The sequence below is a fragment of the Lathyrus oleraceus genome, chromosome 3, assembly GCF_024323335.1.
Source record: "Lathyrus oleraceus cultivar Zhongwan6 chromosome 3, CAAS_Psat_ZW6_1.0, whole genome shotgun sequence".
In the NCBI taxonomy this organism is placed as follows: domain Eukaryota; kingdom Viridiplantae; phylum Streptophyta; class Magnoliopsida; order Fabales; family Fabaceae; genus Lathyrus; species Lathyrus oleraceus.
The window spans coordinates 484,673,692-484,696,327 of NC_066581.1; the positions used below are offsets into that span (position 1 = coordinate 484,673,692).

A 22,636-nucleotide genomic window follows, 5' to 3' on the forward strand; every position below is an offset into this window, starting at 1 on the left:
GAAATACTATGTTTGGTTCGGTAGGACTTTCTATCTGTATGTTGTTCTTTTTCCTTCTTCAAAGACTTCCCATAAAGGTCAATGTCACTCTTTTATGCTTATAACGTCATGTGTTGTTATAATTTCTTCTTTTTGTTTACTCTAAAATGTTACTCTTTTTATTTCCCAAAATTATTTTGAAGTGATAACTAACTTGTTCGCCCGAATCTTTGTAGGACGGTATGTACGCTCTTGTCATAAATAGATCAAAATGAGTCTTGAGGTCATCACAGGTGATGTTCTTCTATTGCTTCTTTTCATTTGATTTTTACAATAAATGCAAAGTGATTGTTTTGTTACAAGTAGTAAATACTGCACAAATCCATAACAAATATTGAGCAGTTTCTCGCACTTTCTTTTTTATATTATATTGAAAAGGGTTGTATTGTGTTTTGATTTCACTGTTTCTTTTGGTCATATTTGATAGGGAGAGCCAGCCGTTGAGGTTACAAATGAAGGTGTTGATGCTACAGGGCATACAATTGGTACATCTTTGGAGGTCGTGTTCAAACTTAGGAAGGTTCTCAACCCCAAGAGTGTGATCAAACCAACATCACTAGGTAAAGATTATTTTGAATCCATAACTAACTTGATCGTCCGATACTTTGTAGGTACCACACCTTTGCTATGACCATGTCAGTCTTGAGGTCCTTAGAGGTAATGTTCTTCTGTTTGCCTCTTTTAATTTGGTTTGATTTGTTTGTGCTCAACAAATTATTCAGGTTCATTCGTTGATTTCATTTATTAATGTACAAGTTTTATAAAATCGTGAAGCCTTTTCTTGACTTGAACATTTTCTCAAATATTATTCAGGTCTTTTTTGAACTATGCAATGATTAAATGAACTTATTCTTTATCTAAATTCAGTATTTCTTCCATATTAAATTTGGCTGCCTTAGTTCACTTGTTCAGTTTATTTTTCCTGAATTTATAGTAATTGGTGCCCGGTTCCATGAGAATAGAAAGTGATGCAGGGAACCTTTGATTTGGAGTTATAATTAGGTCTGCATCCCAGCTATTTTTCATATAGAGTTTCATGCATTTCTTTAGATTATATCAATAAATTTGTTAATTGATTTGTAGTACCTACACCTCCAATCAAAGGTATGTCCAATGTCAGGCATGTGTTGGTTCCTGACACTGACACATCCACATTCAATTGATTAATTTTTTCAAATTATTACTGGTGTTGACGTGTCACTGTCGTGTCCCATGTCCGTATTGTATAGGTTAACTTATTAATTAGTGCGTAAAGAAAAGTTTGAAATCCATAATATGAAATTTCCAGTGCCTTGTTCTGGTCATTGTTATCCATATGTGGTAACTGTGTCTTTAATATATATTGATGTACATCAACTTGAAAAATTGCATATTGTTTATAATTCATTTGAGATCCCAATAATTTGCAACTATGACTACCAAAATCCTTTTATTATTACTTCAATGTGGTTACAATATGTAGGTAGAAAGTTATCCTGCATATTTTCTTATTTGTACTAATTTGGTGAAGTGGTCTTCCTTCAAATGTGGTTGCAGGGATTTGTCATTGTCTCAGCTTTACTCGATACAACATTGCTACAGTTCATTTAAAATTATTCATCTCCTTCTGCAATCTATAAGAAAAATTGCACGGTTGACTTAATATATCCTTGTTATGGTTTTATGGACAATCTTTCTCAATTATTATTATTTGATTGTGCAATTGTGAAGTTGTTATGATCTTCTTGTGATTAGTATGTTCTTTTATTTACCAAAATTATTTTGAATTCATAACTAACTTGATCGTCGGAGTTTTTGCAGGTACCACACCTTTGGTATGTCATGCTATGCTCATGAGTATGATGAAACAGAAAGGAAATGCAACAACTTGAAATTTCCAGTGCCTTGTTCTAGTCATTGCTATCCATATGTGGTAACTGTGTCTTTAATAGATATTGATGTACATAAACTTGAAAAATTGCATATTGTTTATAATTCATTTTAGATCCCAGTCATTTCCAACTATGACTACCAAAATCTTTTTATTATTACTTCAATGTGGTTACAATATGTAGGTAAAAAGTTATCCTGCATATTTTCTGATTTGTACTAATTTGCTGAAGTGATTTTCCTTCAAATGTGGTTGCAGAGATTTGTCATTTTCTCAGCTTTACTCGATACAACATTGCTACAGTTCATTTAAAATTATCGATCTCCTTCTGCAATCTATAAGAAAAATTGCACGGTTGACTTAATATACCCTTGTTATGGTTTTATGGATAATCTTTCTCAATATTTGAATATGCAATTGTAAACTTTTCATGATCTGCGGGAGAATATCTAAGATACTATGTTCTTTTATTTACAATATTATTTTGAATTCATAACTTGACCGTCGGAGTTTTTGCAGGTACCACACCTTTGCCGTGTCATGCTATGTTCATGAGTATGATGAAACAGAAAGGAAATGGTAGGAAGTTTGGTTTGCTGTGATCGGTTCCATGAGATTTAGAAAGTGATGCAAGGACGCCTTTGATCATGCTCAACAAGTTGCTAGAGTGTTCAAGAACAGAAGCAGCCTGCGGTCTACCCTATTGGAAGCACCATCCGTTCCTCAACCCAACTACGAGTGGATGAGTGTCATTGACTCGAGGGCTTGCTGGAACATTGGAAATGGGCAGAGGGTGAAAATGTTGGGTGACAACTGGTTCCTGGGTCAGGCGGAGTTTGAAGTGTGGAGTCATGCCTCAACCCTAGTGATTCGGTTGATCGAAGATGACGCAAACAGTGGAAATTGTGAGTTATTCTTCATCTATTTTAATGCTGATTAAGAAACGAAAGATACATTTTTTAGATGATGAGATTCCTCACATGATCACACTATCGTCACCTCATCATACTCCCTCACCACTGCAGAAAACACGCTTACGGTTAATGGATGAAATTATTTAGCTTGGTGAGATGCGATTAGAACTGTTCCCGTCTCATCAACAACACTCAAGAAGCCGTGCATGCTGAAAGAAAGAGGAAAATCGCAATCTTGATGTCAATTAGATAATAACTAACAACTTTTTATTCATTTCAATTGATTCTGTTAGGTATGTTGTTTTATTTCCCCAATGTTATTTTGAGTCGATCCATCTGTTACTATTCTTGTGTCACGATGACTGGGATCAAACTCCTTCTTTAGGTAAAGTAACTAGAAATAGAATGACATTTAGTATGTATGGTTGAGTATGAATTCCTAACTGTATCTTGTTCTTTTTCGTTTTTCACAGACTTGTTGGTCAATGTCAGTTTTACTTGATTGTCAGAGTCTTTGCAGGCAGTTACCACAACCTTGGTATACTCACATCATGAATCTATCAAAATCAGTCTTAAAGTAGAGATGAATTGTGTTAATTACACTGTCCCTTTCTTACATTCAAGATGAGAAACTTTTACTTGATCTTGCTTCATATTTTCCTAACATTTGTGTTGACACATTCAGCGCCTAAAGGATCTCTTATAACCAATGTTCCAGGCTTCAATGGATCTCTACCTTCAAAGCACTATGGAGGGTATGTAAAATAGATGAAAGTCATGGTAAGAACTTGTATTACTATTTTGTTCAATCAGAAGGCGATTCATCAAAGGACCCTATTGTTCTATGGCTGAATGGTGGACCAGGATGTTCTAGTTTTGATGGTTTTGTATATGAACATGGTAATAAGTCTAACTATTTTTCACTATCATTTTCATTTTGTAATTGTTTCTCAAATCAAATAAATGTAGAGTGAAAATTCATTTTAATATCCAAAACAATTTTTTTATTGTAATATCTAATCTAATATATTATATAAACAATGTGTTCCATTGGTGATGTGTTTCAGGTCCTTTTAATTTTGACAAACCTGTCAATGGATCCTTGCCTAAGTTGCATCTCAATCCATACAGTTGGTCAAAGGTTAGTCATTTTTAATAATAATAATCAGAAATTCAATCTATTAAATTAGTATTTGTAGTATTTAAAATATATGATTTTAGTCTAAATATTAGACAAAACATTTTGAATCATTTTTAATGTGTTTTCTTGCAGGTTTCCAACATTATATATTTGGACTCACCCGTTGGAGTAGGATTTTCGTATTCGAAAAATACATCTCAGTACGAAACTGGAGATGAAAAGACTGCGACTGATTCACATACTTTTCTCCTCAAAGTAAGAAAAAAATTTCTATAAGATTTGCATCAACAATTCCTTAATCATTGCTCTTGCCATATTGTTAACATATCTACTTTATTTTTGAACAAGCAAGTGGTTTGAATTATATCCTTAGTTTCTTGCAAACCCCTTATACCTTGCTGGAGAATCTTATGCTGGAGTTTATGTGCCTACTCTTGCTCATAAAGTAGTACAAGGTATTAATAAATGTGGTTATGTCATGAAAATGTTGAATTAAATTAATGTACTAGAAAAATAATAACTAATATGCATTATTATTTGTTTGACGTTGTTTAGGAATTGAAGCTGGTATCAAACCTAAACTGAATTTCAAGGTATATATTTTGCCATTCAGTGATTATACATTATTATAGTTTTTTTTTTTTACTTTTGTTGCTTAAATATAAAGGGATTTGAATTTGTAGGTTATTTGATTGGAAATCCTGTTGCTGATGAACAATTTGATGGCAATGCTCTTGTTCCTTTTGCACACGGAATGGGTCTGATCTCTGATCAAATACTCGAGGTATAAATAAAATATTTAAGAGTCTCATGATTTTTGAACTGTACTGAATCAAACAACATTCGTATGATTGATGTTATGTTATGTGTTACAGAACATAACAAAAGCATGCAACGGGACTTTCTATGCAATAAACTCTAGTGACTGTAACCATTGGTTGTCGAACCTTAATGATGTATGTAAATCGATTTCATTATCATTATTACTGTCAATTCATATTTTCTGATTTGTATGACTTCCAAATCATATTTTCTGATTTGTACAAATTTGCTTTAGTGGTTTTTCTTCAATGAAGTTACAGCATGGCTACAGTTCATTTAAAATTAGCCATCTTCTTCTTGTGTCGTCAATAAGAAAAATTGCACGGTTGACTTAATATATCCTTGTTATGGTTTTATGGACAATCTTTCTCAATTATTATTATTTGATTGTGCAATTGTGAAGTTGTTATGATCTGCTTGTGATTAGTATGTTCTTTTTTTTACCAAAATTATTTTGAATTCATAACTAACTTGATCGTCGGAGTTTTTGCAGGTACCACACCTTTGGTATGTCATGCTATGCTCATGAGTATGATGAAACAGAAAGGAAATGCAACAACTTAAAAGCATGGTAGGAAGTTTACCTTTGATTTGAGCTGCTGGCCATGCTTAACAGTCCGGTCTTCAACCGAGCTGAGTGAATGATATTCATTTTGGTGGTTGGAGATGTTGGGTTCAGGGACAAATTTAGTGACAACTGTTATTGGATTTGGCATGAGTGCCACTTTCATTGTTTTCGTTTGTACAAGAATCATTTGTGGAAGACTTAGAGGTGGTGTTGAATCTAGGATGATGTATCAGATTGAATCAAGATATGATATAGAACAGGTAATTCCACTTTCCATCTCCTTTATTTTGTTGTTTTTGGACTCTTTGTTCTGTTTTTTTTAATTAATCTTTTTTCAATACTATAATCTCAGTTTTATTTGGTTATGAGGACTTCTAGATTATGAATCTGATCCAATACTTGAAGTGTATGTTGAATAAGGAAATCTGCAATTGTTTGTTGTTTTTTAATTTCCGAGTCTGATGCAAATGCTGCATTCTATTTACATAGAATATTAAGAGATTGTGGTTTTAAGCTGCAAATAAGCTGTTTTCTGGTTTATGTAATTTTGTAACTTAGCAGGTTTTGGTGATTTAGTTTTTGATTTTTCATTGTTTACTGATAGCCAGAACATCATGTTAATGACCCTGATCCTGAACCAGTTCTGCTTGAAGCAATCCCCACTTTGAAGTTCAATCAAGAGGCTTTCAGTTCCATTGAAGATACACAGTTAAGTCCTTTTTATTAATTCTAACTCATACAGAACAAGTTCCTCATATTTTCGTTAACATCAGATACGGGGTAAGACTTGGTTGTTGTTGTATCACATACATGATAGATTAAGGGCCTAGTTGAATCGATTTATAGGAGCTTATCTATTGATAAGCGACGATGTTATAAGTGCTTAAATAAGTTGTTTATCTAGACAGGTCCGTGATAGATTAATAACCTTGCTATGCACGTGTCATGAATAGATTAAAATCAGCCTTGAGGTCCTTATGAGGTAATGTTCTTCTGTTTGCCTCTTTTCATTTTGTTTTTACTATATATATACACAAGGTGATTGTTTTGTTATAAATACTGCACAAATATTGTGGCGAAATGCTACTTTCCGAATACAGTGAGTGGTTGAGTTCTGCAGTTTATTTTGAGCTATTTCTGACACTTTCTTTTATTATACCGGTGTCAGTGGTATTGTTTTCATTTTGAAATGTAATTCTGGAGTCCCAACACCAAACCGTATTAGATTTTTCTTGACAGAGAGTGGTTAGTCCTACCACGGTTTCATGATTTGCTCACTTCACTGTGACATGTCATCACTGTACTAAAGCTGCTTTGGGGATAAGGATGCTTGACCAAGTGCATGTTAACTCATTGCTATCTTTATTTGTTATAGATTGATGAACTATTTGATGGTTTTATTTTATTTCCCAACATTATTTTGAATCCATTATTAACATGATCGTCGGAGACATTGTAGGTACCACACCCTTGCTATGAATATTTCATAAATAGATCAAAAACAATCTTGAGGTCATCAGAGATGATGTTCTTCTGTTTGCCTCTTTTGATTTGGTTTGATTTGTTTGTGCTCAACATATTATTCAGGTTCATTCGTTTATTTCATTTTTTGAATTAATATGTACAATTTTTCTAAAAATGTGAAGCCTTTTTTTGATTTGAACATTTTTTCACTCGTCTTAAGGACTTTTTGTTGGCTTTCTTGTAGTGAGCTATTTACTTTTCAATGCTTACATTGATAATGTTTTGTGGATTTTGTAGGAGGATAACTTGGAAGAGTTTGGTGAATATTAAAATAATAGAGTTAATATCTATTATGTCGTTGCACTTACCGTTAAATTGTTTGTTCCGCATGTATCTTTCATGTGTCTGTTTATGTTCTATAGAATGCATACATGCTAATGTTGATGTTTTGATATTGTTTCTATTTCAATTATTCCTTCATGAATGATCGTTTGATTATTTATGAGCTTGGCTTTAGATTATTTCTTCCATTGTTTGATTTTGAATAGGGTTTGTATTTTAATTGTTGGAAGCTGTTGTATTAATCAATGAATGATGTGAATCTAAATTCTAATATAACAATCTGATTTAGTTCAATCTCCTAAGCTTTGTTTATTTTATTAACAGAAAACAATTAACTACACTTGTTTGCATTTTCCAGGAGTAACTAGAAATAGAATGCAAATATCTAATGGTGTCCGACACTGACCCATATCTACACCTCTTATCATCGAGTTTTGAATTTGGATTTTGAAATTCAGTTTTGTGAAGCTGGAATCGGATACGGAGACTCTTCCTGTGGACCTTCAATTCCATCATCATCCAAGTTGTTGATCAAAGGAGGTACTGTGGTTAATGCTCACCATCAATAAATCGCCGATGTTTATATTGAAGACGGTGTCATCGTTGCTGTTAATCCAACTATCACTGTATTATTTCTCAAATGAATCATTCTTAACTTGCAATTATTTACTCCAAGACACTTATCATGTTAAAATGAACACAATTCTTAAGAAATGAAAATAGAAAGTGTTTTCACAGATTTTGTATTCAACTTTATGCTTTCTGTCCTAGGATTTTTTACTTTTGTAATTTCGGTATTGCCAGGTTGGAGATGAGGTGCGTGTCATAGATGCTACTGGCAAGTTTGTTATGCCAGGTTAGACCTTTGATTTTTAATCTTACAACACTTCCAATGATGATTCTTTCTAGGTTTATAACTATGTAGTACTTACACCTATGCGGTTGCGACAATTTTTTAAAACCTGGCTTATATTTGACACTTTAGGTTGAAGGTGTGTCTCGGTGACTAACATTTATATGACACTGACACTGACACGTGTGGATACATACGATCAATGATCACTTCCATTTCAACGTATTATTGTTGATGCCTACGTGTCAGGGTTGATATCATGTTTGGTGTTTGTGTTTGAATTGGTATTTCGTAGGCTCTTATTAGTTCTTTGAGGTTTTACCATCGGAGTGCTCCACTTCATATCTAGGGTGAAAATGTATTCTTATAAAAGCAATCCATTCTTAGCAATAATTAAGAATAATGAAGAGTGTGTGTGAAATTCAAAGGAGCGCTATGTCCCTCTTATGCAGACCAATGTGGGACCAATTGAAGTTCTTTAAGAACTACATCATTGGTGTGAAAAGTGAGTGATTTACTTAATTAAAAGTGTTGTGGCATAGTTGAGTCCACTTAGTCAACCTAAGATGGGTTCTATTGTTGTTGATGCTCTGACACCTATACAATAGTTAAATGCTTCTTAAACGAATCACCGTAGCGATGTCACTTGTATGCATGAATTTAGTTTCTTACATTCCATCTTGATGTCAATTTGACATCATCATCATCATCAGATTTTGACATACCATATGATTGCATCTTTTTGTTTACTAACAGGAGGCATTGATCCTCATACTCATCTAGAGTTTGAGTTTATGAACACTGTAACGAAGGATGACTTCTTCAGTGGCCAGGCCGCAGCATTGGCTGGTGGGACGACAATGCACATTGACTTTGCCATACCAATTGATGGGAGTTTAACGGCCGGTTTCAAAGCCTATGAAAAGAAGGCGAAGAAGTCTTGCATGGATTATGGTTTCCATATGGCTATTACCAAATGGGATGAAACAGTTGCAAGAGAAATGGAGCTCATGGTCAAGGAGAAAGGTTATAATTTTACTTCCTTTTTGCATTTTAGATAATTTGGTTTATTATGAGGCAATAACCCTGTGGAAGGGCTCTGAGGAATTTATTTCACGTAGTAAGTACATCTTTGTTTTCTGATTGTAGGTATCAATTCTTTTAAGTTTTTCATGGCTTACAAAGGAGCTCTTATGATCGGTGATGAGCTTCTTCTACAAGGACTTAAAAAGTGCAAGTCTCTCGGTGCCTTAGCCATGGTCCATGCAGAAAACGGAGATGCTGTGGATGAAGGGAAAAAGAAGATGATAGAGCTTGGAATAACTGGACCCGAGGGACATGCTCTTTCAAGGCCTCCGGTGGTTAGTCTCATTTTTGCTCTTTTTAATAAATAGTTTACTGAATAATAGAATTGAAGAGAATAATGGAATACAGATACTGATCATGTCTGGTTTCATTTCATCGTCTAGTACTCTAGACTATTTTATTACGTCATAATGATATTTTCTCCTCATTTTTCAGCCACCCCTTTACATCTCTGACAATCACACTTAGTCGACTTACTTCACAGTGCACTGGATTTAGGTGCTTATGCTTGAGCCAAATTATCTGCTTTTAGCTACCCTTGTCAAAATTTGCACGCTGCTAAGTTGTAATCACTCTAGTTCTACATTCATTCTGATCAATTTTTTTTATCTCTGTTGATGAATCTCATTTAGCTGGTACATGATCAGAATCATTAGATTGATTACTTGTTTTGTTTTGTTGTATTCTGTGATTACTGTGAAGTTTAAAATCTAAATACCTGTTAGTATGGCTCATAATACATTTCGTTATTTGACTTGGAACCTTAACATGTGTAGTTAGAAGGAGAGGCAACTGCTCGTGCTATTCACTTAGCAGATTTTGTAAACACTCCTTTGTATGTGGTTCATGTCATGAGCATTGATGCAACGGAAGAAATTGCGAAAGCCAGGACATCAGGTTCTTAACTTCAATCCTTGTAATGTATTCCAGATTATGTAGAGAAAGCATGCAATTACAACATATAGAGATACCATTAAGAGTCTATTTGTAGAAAAACTATTACGTTTGCACAACAATATTCTCGTTTTTTTTTATAGAGAAAAATGTATAAACAAGACTTGTTGTACTTGAATTATAGCAGCCATAATTAGATTAACTTGACAACACTTTACAATCCACTCTTTTGCTATGCAATTATATCGAATCTACTTTGCCATACAGAAAATTGGGGCCACTCATATAGTCAATCACTTCCACTTAATTGAGAGTGAGCTCATTTGCTTAAACTTGTAAAAAAAAGTGATTCTATAATGCCGAGTTTGTAATCTTTTGTCTGCTTTATTACAGAGTCTAAGATAGATGTTGAACATTTACTATGCACATGCTATTGACTTGTTACATTGTGTTTGCATATTATGGCAGATGTTTTAAACATTTTTTACTTTTGTATTAGTCTACGGAGAAATCTCTCGTATACCGAGATCTGAGTTTGACAGCCTTGGATTGATGTGTTTCAAGTGTGACATTTTAAGTTTTACTGAACTTAATTTTAGTAATCTTCCCTACTTGTTTGCTGTTTCCATCTTGACCTTAAGTGCTTTTGTTCCCAAATGACTTAGGGTCTGTTTGGATAAAAAGCTTATTTGCAGCTTATAGCACAAGTGCTTATCAAAATAAGCGCTTATGAATAAGCTCGCATAAGCTATTTTTATAACAAAAGATAAAATAAATTTAAATTGTTTTTATATATGTTATAAGTTGTTTTCATTAGCTATCTTGAAGAACTCTGTAAAAATTAGTTCAAAAAAATTTATAAAAAATGTCATAAGTTGTTTTGATTAAGTCTCTCAAACGATAACAAAAAACAATGAAGGATAATACTAACATTATGAATTTTGTTAATTGCTCTGAAGCATCCACACCTCTTATCAACGGCATGTCTTGTGTCCGACACCGACCCATATCTACATTCAATTTATTCATTTTTTTCAAATTATTACTGGTGTCGACGTGTCAGTGTCGTGTCCTGCGTCCGTATTCTATATGTTAATTGTATTATATAGAGATTTTAAGTGCCTTGTCCGGGTTATTATTATCCATATGTAGTAACCGTGTCTTTAATAGATATTGATGCGCATCAACTTGAAAAGTTGCAAATTGTTTTTAACTCATTTCAGATCCAGTAATCTCCGATGCCCTTGGTGGAATTCTTGTTGGTTTAGTTACTAGCCATGATGGCGGTGTTGAAAACGTAATGTTTATTGTAGGAAACAGATTTTTTGCAGTTACTGAAATATGATTCCGTTTTGTATGACTTCCAAAATCATATTTTCTAATATACATAATTTATGGAGATATATTATTATATTTCTATATTGGCGGAGCTGTAGAGGTAGTAACTGCACAAACTCTCGGTACTTAAATGAGTTATTGATACTTTCATACTGGACAATATGAATTTGTTGAGGAACTTTACGGTTACTGAATATGATTCCATTTTGTATGACTTCCAAAATCATATTTTCTGATTTGTACAAATTTGCTTTAGTGGTTTTTCTTTAATGAAGTTACAGCATGGCTACAGTTCATTTAAAATTAGCCATCTTCTTGTGTCGTCTATAAGAAAAATTGCACGGTTGACTTAATATATCCTTGTTATGGTTTTATGGACAATCTTTCTCAATTATTATTATTTGATTATGCAACTGTGAAGTTGTTATGATCTGCTTGTGATTAATATGTTCTTTTATTTACCAAAATTATTTTGAATTCATAACTAACTTGATCGTCGTAGTTTTTGCAGGTACCACACCTTTGGTGTGTCATGCTATGCTCATGAGTATGATGAAACAGAATGGAAATGCAACATCTTAAAAGCATGGTAGGAAGTTTACCTTTGATTTGAGCTGCTGGCCATGCTTAACAGTCCGGTCTTCAACCGAGCTGAGTGAATGAGATTCATTGACATGGGGGGGCTTCTGAAACATTGGAAATGGGTAGAGGCTGAAAACTTTGGGTGTCAGGCTGTGTTTGAAGTGGGGAGTCATGCCTCAAACTTTGGGTGTCCCTAGTGAAAGTTGAAGCAAAACATTGGAAATTTGAGTTATTCTTCATAATGCCTATTAAGCTCACGAGATCTTGCGAAAGAAATGGGAGAAGGTGTGTAGAGAAAATAAAAGGCGGGGAGGGGACTGGGTATATAAAATTTGAGAGCTTTCAACTTAGCTTTGGTTTGGTACTGGCTCTTGAGGTTGCATGTAGAAAAACAAACTCAGTTTTTGAAAACCAGAATTTCATGTATATGGACCCAACATATTATTCAAACAAGTTTATTTGACAGTAATATATAAGACAATTATTGCCCTTTTGTAATTTGTACAAGTAAAGTGTAAACTTTGAATTTTGTTTGAAATCGTGATTTCCGGTTTTGATTTGGTTCTCACAATATAGAAAAGTTACTTTAACTTGTTGGTATCTTCCAAAGGTAACTAGAAATAGGATGTTTGGTTTAGTAGGACTTTCTAATTGTATCTTGTTCTTTTTCCTCTTTCAAAAGACTTCCCTTAAAGGTCAATGCCACTCTTTTATGCTTATAACATCATGCGTTTTTATAATTCCGTCTTTTTGTTTACTCTAAAATGTTACTCTTTTTATTTTTCAAAATTATTTTAAAGTGATAACTAACTTGTTCGTCTGAGTCTTTGTAGGAAGGTACGTACGCTCTTGTCATGAATAGATCAAAATGAGTCTTGTGGTCATTTAAGGTAATGTTCTTCTATGGCCTCTTTTCATTTGGTTTTTAGAATGTATGTTAAGTGATTGTTTTGTTACAAATAGTAAATACTGCACAAATCTATAATAAATATTGGACTGTTTCTGGCATTTTTTTTATATTATTCGGGTAAGGGTTGTATTGTGTTTTGATTTCACTGTTTTTTTTTTGGTCATATTTGATAGGGAGAGCCAGCAGTTGAGGTTACAAATGAAGGTGTTGATGCTGCAGGGCATACAATTAGTACAGCTTTGGAGGTCATTTCCAACTTAGGAAGGTTCTCAACCCCAAGAGTGTGATAAAACCAACATCAATAGCTAAAGATTATTTTGAATCCATAACTAACTTGATCGTCCGATACTTTGTAGGTACCACACCTTTGCTATGATCATGTCAGTCTTGAGGCCCTTAGAGGTAATGTTCTTATGTTTGCCTCTTTTAATTTGGTTTGATTTGTTTGTGCTCAACAAATTATTCAGGTTCATTCGTTGATTTCGTTTATTAATATGTACAAGTTTTATAAAAACGTGAAGCCTTTTCTTGACTTGAACATTTTTTCAGATATTTTTCAGGTTTTCTTTTTAACTATGCAATGATTAAATGAACTTGTTCTTTGTCTAAATTCAATATTTCTTCCATATTAAATCTGTCTGCCTTACTTCACTTGTTCAGTTTATTTTTTCTGAATTTATAGTAATTTGTGACCTTTTCCATGAGATATAGAAAGTGATGCAGGGAACCTTTGATTTGGAAGCATAATTCGGTCTGCACCCCAGCTATTTTTCATATAGAGTTTCTTGCATTACATTAGATTAAATCACATAAATTTGTTAATTAATCTGTGGAACCTACACCTCCGATCAAAGGTGTGTCCAATGTTAGACACGTGTTGGTTTCTGTTTCTGACACCGAGTTACCACATTCAAATTATTTATTTTTTAAAATTAATACTGGTGTTGACGTCTCGTGTCCCATGCTCATATTGTATAAAAAAGTTTGAAATCCATAATATGAAATTTCCAGTGCCTTGTTCTGGTCATTGTTATCCATATGTGGTAAATGTGTCTTTAATAGATATTGATGTACATCAACTTGAAAATTTGCATATTGTTTATAATTCATTTCAGATCCTATTAATTTTCAACTATGACTACCAAAATCTTTTTATTGGGACTTTAGATAAAAAGTCATCCTGCATATTATTGTTGTTAATTTATTGTTTATAATATGTTCTGATTTGTATAAATTTGCTGAAGTGGTTTTCCTTCAAATGTGGTTGCAGGGATTTGTCATCGTCTCAGTTTTATTCGATACAACATCTTGCTCTCATACACCTTAACAAAATGGGGTAGCCGGACGTAAAAATATGCATCTTGTAGAAACCGCTTGGACCCTACTTCTCTATGGTAATGTTCCATTCTGGTTCTGGGGGATATTATGCTAATATGGCATGTTACCTTATAAACCTCATGCCCTCGCTTGTCCTTAATAACAATATCCCTCACTTAATTTTGTTGTTTCCTTATTCCCCCTTCACCCAATTCCTCCAGGTGTCTTCGAGTCTACAATATTTGTTAAAGTAAATGCCGTGACGGTGACGGTACCAGTGATCACCCATGGTTCTCTTTCTCTCTCTTCCAGGTTACTCCTACCCTATCTCATATCGGAACATTGGGGACAATGTTCGATTTAAGTGTGGGAGGAGATTTTTATTGTTTTTTATTGCTTTTCTTTATTTTTAGTATGTTTTGTGCGTTTTTAGTTGTTTGCTTTTCCTTTTAATAAAATAACATGTGTTTGACGAGTCATCTGTGTAGTGTATCCATATTTCTCCCATTTCTTTAACCTTATCAAAAAAAATTTGTGAGCAAAGAAAACAGTGCATCTTGAATATTCAGGCTATAAGACAGGTTTATGACGGGATGTAAAAGACTTGGGAAAAGTTTTTCTAAAAATCGGTATTGTCTTAACACCGCAGGCTTCATGATTATAAGAGTCGATCCCGATACCCCATATGTTGTGGCCCCAATTTTTGTTCCAAATAAGTCCTTAAGTAGTTTATCCTTGCAGTCAGCTCCGGCTTAAGCATGCTCTACGTAGGGGACCGATGAAAATAAGTGAATGATCACAAAAAAAATTCCTGCTTTGTTCTCAAGTCATATGAAAATTCGGGTTAGGTGACTCTCACACGGTCATTTAACCCAGTAAACTAAAGACATATGCGAAACATGCATAAAAAAAAATATATATATATATAAGAATATGCCTATTGTAAGTTGGTTCAGAGGTATCTGGTGCTGAACTTGGTAGGGTGGATTACGATCCAATCCCCCACAACTGCAAATTGGGTTAAATAAAGGGGTTACACCAACTTATGTACCAGAGCCCCATGCTTAAGATCATAGTCACTAACCAGTCACTTTACTATGAGTATGTACGGATAACGGGCTTAATGTGATTGCAACTGAATGAAAAAGACTTGAAGAAAACGAAAAGAAGGCCTAAGTATGGTGGGGTAATGTGGATTGATTTGTAGAAACCGCTTGGACCCTACTTCTCTATGGTAATGTTCCATTCTGGTTCTGGGGGATATTATGCTAATATGGCATGTTACCTTATAAACCTCATGCCCTCGTCTGTCCTTAACAACAATATTCCTCACTTAATTTTGTATTTTTCTTATTCCCCGTTCACCCAATTCCTCCTCGTGTCTTCGAGTCTACAATATTTGTTAAAGTAAATGCTCGTGACGGTGACGGTACCGGTGATCACCCATGGTTCTCTTTCTCTCTCTTCTAGGTTATTCCTACCCTATCTCATATCGAAACAATGGGGACAATGTTCGATTTAAGTGTGGGAGGAGATTTTTATCGTTTTTTATTGCTTTTCTTTATTTTTAGTATGTTTTGTGCATTTTTAGTTATTTGCTTTTCATTTCAATAAAATAACATGTGTTTGACGAGTCATCTGTGTAGTGTATCCGTATTTCTCCCGTTTCTTTAACCTTACCAAAAAAATTGTGAGCAAAGAAAATAGTGCATCTTGAATATTCAGGCCATAAGACAGTTTTATGACAGGAAGTAAAAGATTTGGAAAAACTTTTTCTAAAAATCGGTATTGTCTTAACACCGTAGGCTTCATGATTACAAGAGTCGATCCCGATACCCCATATGTTGTGATCCCAATTTTTGTTCCAAATAAGTCCTTAAGTAGTTTATCCTTGCAGTCAGCTCCGGCTTAAGCATGCTCTACGTAGGGGACCGATGAAAATAAGTGAATGATCACAAAAAAAATTCCTGCTTTGTTCTCAAGTCATATGAAAATTCAGGCAAGGTGACTCTCACACGGTCATTTAACCCAGTAAAATAAAGACATATGCGAAACATGCAGAAGAAAAATATATATATATATATATATATATATATATATATATATATATATATATATATATATATATATATATATATATATATATATATATATATATAAGAATATGCCTATTGTTGGTTGGTTCAGAGGTATCTGGTGCTGAACTTGGTAGGGTGGATTACAATCCAATCCCCCACAACTGCAAATTGGGTTAAATAAAGGGGTTACACCAACTTATGTACCAGAGCCCCATGCTTAAAATCATAATCACTAACTGGTCACTTTACTATGAGTATGTACGGATAACGGGCTTAATGTGATTGCACCTGAATGAAAAGGACTTGAAGAAAACGAAAAAGAAGCCTACGATCGCATTACCCCACCATAAGTCTTTTTGCCTTGAATTAACTCTAATTGATACTGTTTTTCTTGAATAAACTATAAAGAATTTTGCTTGAGGACAAACAAAGATTTAAGTGTAGGAGAATTTGATCACACTGAATCACACCGTATTTTTGACTCGGATTTCACATGTTTATTAGGACTTTATTATCATTTTGTTTGTATTATGCTCTCTTTTATGTTGTTTTCAGATATTTAGCTCTTTCGGGACCCTTTTAGAAGAAACGAAGCAAAAAAACCTAAAATGAGAGTTTTTCGGCAAATATTATACACATGGCGACCGCTATAGGAGAAGCCATGACTCATCAGCCATCAACCAGGGGGTAATCCGTCACATCGGGGGTTATCTCACTTTAGTGAGATTGAGTTGAGTCACTTTTTATTTTATCGCTTTATTTATTTTACTTGTCTTGCTTTATTTTATTTAATTTCTGTCTCGCTTTACTTTATTTAATTTCTGTCTACGCTTTACTTTATTTAATTTCTGCCCACGCTTTACTTTATTTAATTTCTGTCTACGCTTTACTTTATTTAATTTCTGTCCATGCTTTACTCATTCTTTACGCCTTACATTCTAAAACAACTTTTCATCATGATCAATATTGTTGTGTTTGTTGGTATTACCATGTCTGACTAAATCTTTTAAAGGTTAGAATGTAAGGATCCCGATTAAAGAGATGTTTCACATATATTGAATCTGTAGAAATACTTTAAAGGTTGTTTTGATTTTTAACTTGAGTTTTCTGAAACAAACTTGGTTAGTTTTACCTATTCAAGGAGTGTGAAAATCCCCTAACTTAGTTAACTAGCAATATTTATCACTTTAAGAAAAAACGATTTTTGAAATTGTTTTCGGACGCGTTGATAGATTTAAAATCAGGAAACTCCTTCGGTAAAACTTTTCAAATCAAAATCACTTTTCAATAAGTTTACGAGTCTTATTTCTTAAAAATAAGTTTACTATTTTAGCGTTTTGCGCACCTTTTATAAGTGACAATAAAAGACTTTAATTTAAGGGTAAACTCGAATCTGAATACGCGAAAGCCACAATTCCCGTTAAATGGATTCTTTTCAAGAGTAGAAAATATTGTCTCATAAGTAGTCCTATTTAGACAATCGAAACATCGTTTATCCGACGTGATATACATTCAAACCTATCTTTATCTGCATTGCATTTATTATTTACCGTTATTTTGCAACATCAATATCTCTTTTATACCGCCTTAGATAAATATCGTAAAGATAGTAATCGATAGATTGTTTCATATTTCGAGTCCAATCATAACTTATATCAACCGTTGTTACCTTGTTCGAGTTTGTTTCATATTTCGAGTCCAATCACGTAACTACGGAACCCCTTCAAGAAATTACTCCCACACCTCTTCTGAATGTTATTAATGTCTAGCCTATCATTATTCTCAATCAGTCCAAGGAGCCTGATCCACTAAATATCACTTTGGTTGACCCTCCTACTTCTCGACCACTACAAACATATCACCATCATCACTTAAAATCTCTCATACCTGTTCCCGAGGTCATTGCAGACTCTCCTTTAAGGTTGTCCCATCAACGGATCTGATCCTGCAACCTGAGCTAGATTTTCCGATTGCCCTGTGAAAAGGTATACATCAAACACGAAATCCCTCTCCACATTATATTAATGTATGTTAGCATCATTTTCCCCTTTACGTTATACTTGTATGTCTTCTTTGTCTTCTATTTCTATTCTTAACACTCCAAATGAAGCATTATCTCACCCCTGAGTGGAGGCAATCAATGATTGACGAGATGTGTTCTCTCCAAACAATGGTACCTGGGAGTCATCGACTATGGTTTGTAGGTTATATGCACCAACCACATGGGTTTGTTGCTCAAAGGGAGTCATCGACTATGGTTTGTAGGCTACACATGTGTCTTTATGGTGTTAAGCAATCTCCAAGAGTTTGGTTTGATAGATTCAGTACTATAATATAACAGTTTGGTATAGTCCGTAGTGAAGCCGACCATTCTGGTTTTTTTTATCATCACTCATCCCAATAGTGAATTACTCTAGTGCTGAGGTAGAATATAAGGTTATGACACTAGTAACATGTGAGGTCGTTTGGTTGAATCAACTGCTCAAAGAACTTCAATTTGAAAAAATAAGACCATGACACTTATTTGTGATAACCAAATTCCATTACGTATTGTTTTGAATCCAAGTTTCATGAGAGGACCAAACATTGTTAGAGAGAAGATAAAATCAAACGACATTGTCACAAGTTTTGTCAACTCTAATGATCAATTGGCATGTGTTTACAAAATCCTTACGAGATCCTAAAACTAATTATATATGTGGTAAGTTTAGTGCATTTAACTTATATGTTCAAATTTGAGGGGGAGTGTTAATATTTGTATAGAGAATATTCCATTGAATATTTTTTAACCTATCTAGAATATAATAGAATATACCATTGCATATTACTTATGTAATTAATATAATATACCGTATAATACAATCTTCGTAATCTTATTCAGACATACTGTATATTCAAATGTCCCTCAATCTCATATTTCAACAATTTGACTATGAAATTGTGAAGTTGTCATGATTTGTTGGAGGATATCTAAGGTAGTATGTTCTTTTTTTTTACTAATATTATTTTGAATTTACAATTAATATTTTTTTTTCTTTCTTTGCATGATTTAAAACAATGCATGTGTGTAGTTTTTTCTTAAAATATGATGAGGCTCATCATATGAATTTTTGTTGCGTTTAACTACTTCTCTTTTGTAATTTGTATTAGTATAATACTACAAATATTTGTTCACAAAATCAGTGAATTTGTTTTCGTCTACGTGATTTCTTTGTGCTATCTACCTATGTCCACTAAATTATGGATTTTGAATCCTGTTGTCTCTATTTGTTATGATAAAAAGTGCATGTATAATAAAACTTTTCACTAAGAGATTGCACAACAATGTTTATAACATAACAATTTTTTTTTTATGAATTCTACTTTGCAAGTTGTCTCGTAAACTAAATTTGTAAAAAAAAAAAACTATAATTTATATAGATAATGCATTCATAAAAAGTAAATTTGTTGGTATCATCAAAAGGTACCTAGAAATACTATGTTTGGTTCGGTAGGACTTTCTATCTGTATGTTGTTCTTTTTCCTTCTTCAAAGACTTCCCATAAAGGTCAATGTCACTCTTTTATGCTTATAACGTCATGTGTTGTTATAATTTCTTCTTTTTGTTTACTCTAAAATGTTACTCTTTTTATTTCCCAAAATTATTTTGAAGTGATAACTAACTTGTTCGCCCGAATCTTTGTAGGACGGTATGTACGCTCTTGTCATAAATAGATCAAAATGAGTCTTGAGGTCATCACAGGTGATGTTCTTCTATTGCTTCTTTTCATTTGATTTTTACAATAAATGCAAAGTGATTGTTTTGTTACAAGTAGTAAATACTGCACAAATCCATAACAAATATTGAGCAGTTTCTCGCACTTTCTTTTTTATATTATATTGAAAAGGGTTGTATTGTGTTTTGATTTCACTGTTTCTTTTGGTCATATTTGATAGGGAGAGCCAGCCGTTGAGGTTACAAATGAAGGTGTTGATGCTACAGGGCATACAATTGGTACATCTTTGGAGGTCGTGTTCAAACTTAGGAAGGTTCTCAACCCCAAGAGTGTGATCAAACCAACATCACTAGGTAAAGATTATTTTGAATCCATAACTAACTTGATCGTCCGATACTTTGTAGGTACCACACCTTTGCTATGACCATGTCAGTCTTGAGGTCCTTAGAGGTAATGTTCTTCTGTTTGCCTCTTTTAATTTGGTTTGATTTGTTTGTGCTCAACAAATTATTCAGGTTCATTCGTTGATTTCATTTATTAATGTACAAGTTTTATAAAATCGTGAAGCCTTTTCTTGACTTGAACATTTTCTCAAATATTATTCAGGTCTTTTTTGAACTATGCAATGATTAAATGAACTTATTCTTTATCTAAATTCAGTATTTCTTCCATATTAAATTTGGCTGCCTTAGTTCACTTGTTCAGTTTATTTTTCCTGAATTTATAGTAATTGGTGCCCGGTTCCATGAGAATAGAAAGTGATGCAGGGAACCTTTGATTTGGAGTTATAATTAGGTCTGCATCCCAGCTATTTTTCATATAGAGTTTCATGCATTTCTTTAGATTATATCAATAAATTTGTTAATTGATTTGTAGTACCTACACCTCCAATCAAAGGTATGTCCAATGTCAGGCATGTGTTGGTTCCTGACACTGACACATCCACATTCAATTGATTAATTTTTTCAAATTATTACTGGTGTTGACGTGTCACTGTCGTGTCCCATGTCCGTATTGTATAGGTTAACTTATTAATTAGTGCGTAAAGAAAAGTTTGAAATCCATAATATGAAATTTCCAGTGCCTTGTTCTGGTCATTGTTATCCATATGTGGTAACTGTGTCTTTAATATATATTGATGTACATCAACTTGAAAAATTGCATATTGTTTATAATTCATTTGAGATCCCAATAATTTGCAACTATGACTACCAAAATCCTTTTATTATTACTTCAATGTGGTTACAATATGTAGGTAGAAAGTTATCCTGCATATTTTCTTATTTGTACTAATTTGGTGAAGTGGTCTTCCTTCAAATGTGGTTGCAGGGATTTGTCATTGTCTCAGCTTTACTCGATACAACATTGCTACAGTTCATTTAAAATTATTCATCTCCTTCTGCAATCTATAAGAAAAATTGCACGGTTGACTTAATATATCCTTGTTATGGTTTTATGGACAATCTTTCTCAATTATTATTATTTGATTGTGCAATTGTGAAGTTGTTTTTATGTTCTTTTATTTACCAAAATTATTTTGAATACATAACTAACTTGATCGTCGGAGTTTTTGCAGGTACCACACCTTTGGTATGTCATGCTATGCTCATGAGTATGATGAAACAGAAAGGAAATGCAACAACTTGAAATTTCCAGTGCCTTCTTCTAGTCATTGCTATCCATATGTGGTAACTGTGTCTTTAATAGATATTGATGTACATAAACTTGAAAAATTGCATATTGTTTATAATTCATTTTAGATCCCAGTCATTTCCAACTATGACTACCAAAATCTTTTTATTATTACTTCAATGTGGTTACAATATGTAGGTAAAAAGTTATCCTGCATATTTTCTGATTTGTACTAATTTTCTGAAGTGGTTTTCCTTCAAATGTGGTTGCAGGGATTTGTCATTGTCTCAGCTTTACTCGATACAACATTGCTACAGTTCATTTAAAATTATCGATCTCCTTCTGCAATCTATAAGAAAAATTGCACGGTTGACTTAATATACCCTTGTTATGGTTTTATGGATAATCTTTCTCAATATTTGAATATGCAATTGTAAACTTTTCATGATCTGCGGGAGAATATCTAAGATACTATGTTCTTTTATTTACAATATTATTTTGAATTCATAACTTGACCGTCGGAGTTTTTGCAGGTACCACACCTTTGCCGTGTCATGCTATGTTCATGAGTATGATGAAACAGAAAGGAAATGGTAGGAAGTTTGGTTTGCTGTGATCGGTTCCATGAGATTTAGAAAGTGATGCAGGGACGCCTTTGATCATGCTCAACAAGCTGCTAGAGTGTTCAAGAACAGAAGCAGCCTGCGGTCTACCCTATTGGAAGCACCATCCGTTCCTCAACCCAACTACGAGTGGATGAGTGTCATTGACTCGAGGGCTTGCTGGAACATTGGAAATGGGCAGAGGGTGAAAATGTTGGGTGACAACTGGTTCCTGGGTCAGGCGGAGTTTGAAGTGTGGAGTCATGCCTCAACCCTAGTGATTCGGTTGATCGAAGATGACGCAAACAGTGGAAATTGTGAGTTATTCTTCATCTATTTTAATGCTGATTAAGAAACGAAAGATACAATTTTTAGATGATGAGATTCCTCACATGATCACACTATCGTCACCTCATCATACTCCCTCACCACTGCAGAAAACACGCTTTCGGTTAATGGATGAAATTA

At 33.7% G+C, this 22,636-nt stretch overlaps 1 pseudogene; it reads left to right on the forward strand.

The window, feature by feature from the left end:
- The first annotated feature begins 3,532 nt into the window (after window positions 1-3,532).
- LOC127131775 (uncharacterized) lies at window positions 3,533-22,197 on the forward strand (annotated as a pseudogene).
- Window positions 22,198-22,636: the final 439 nt, after the last annotated feature.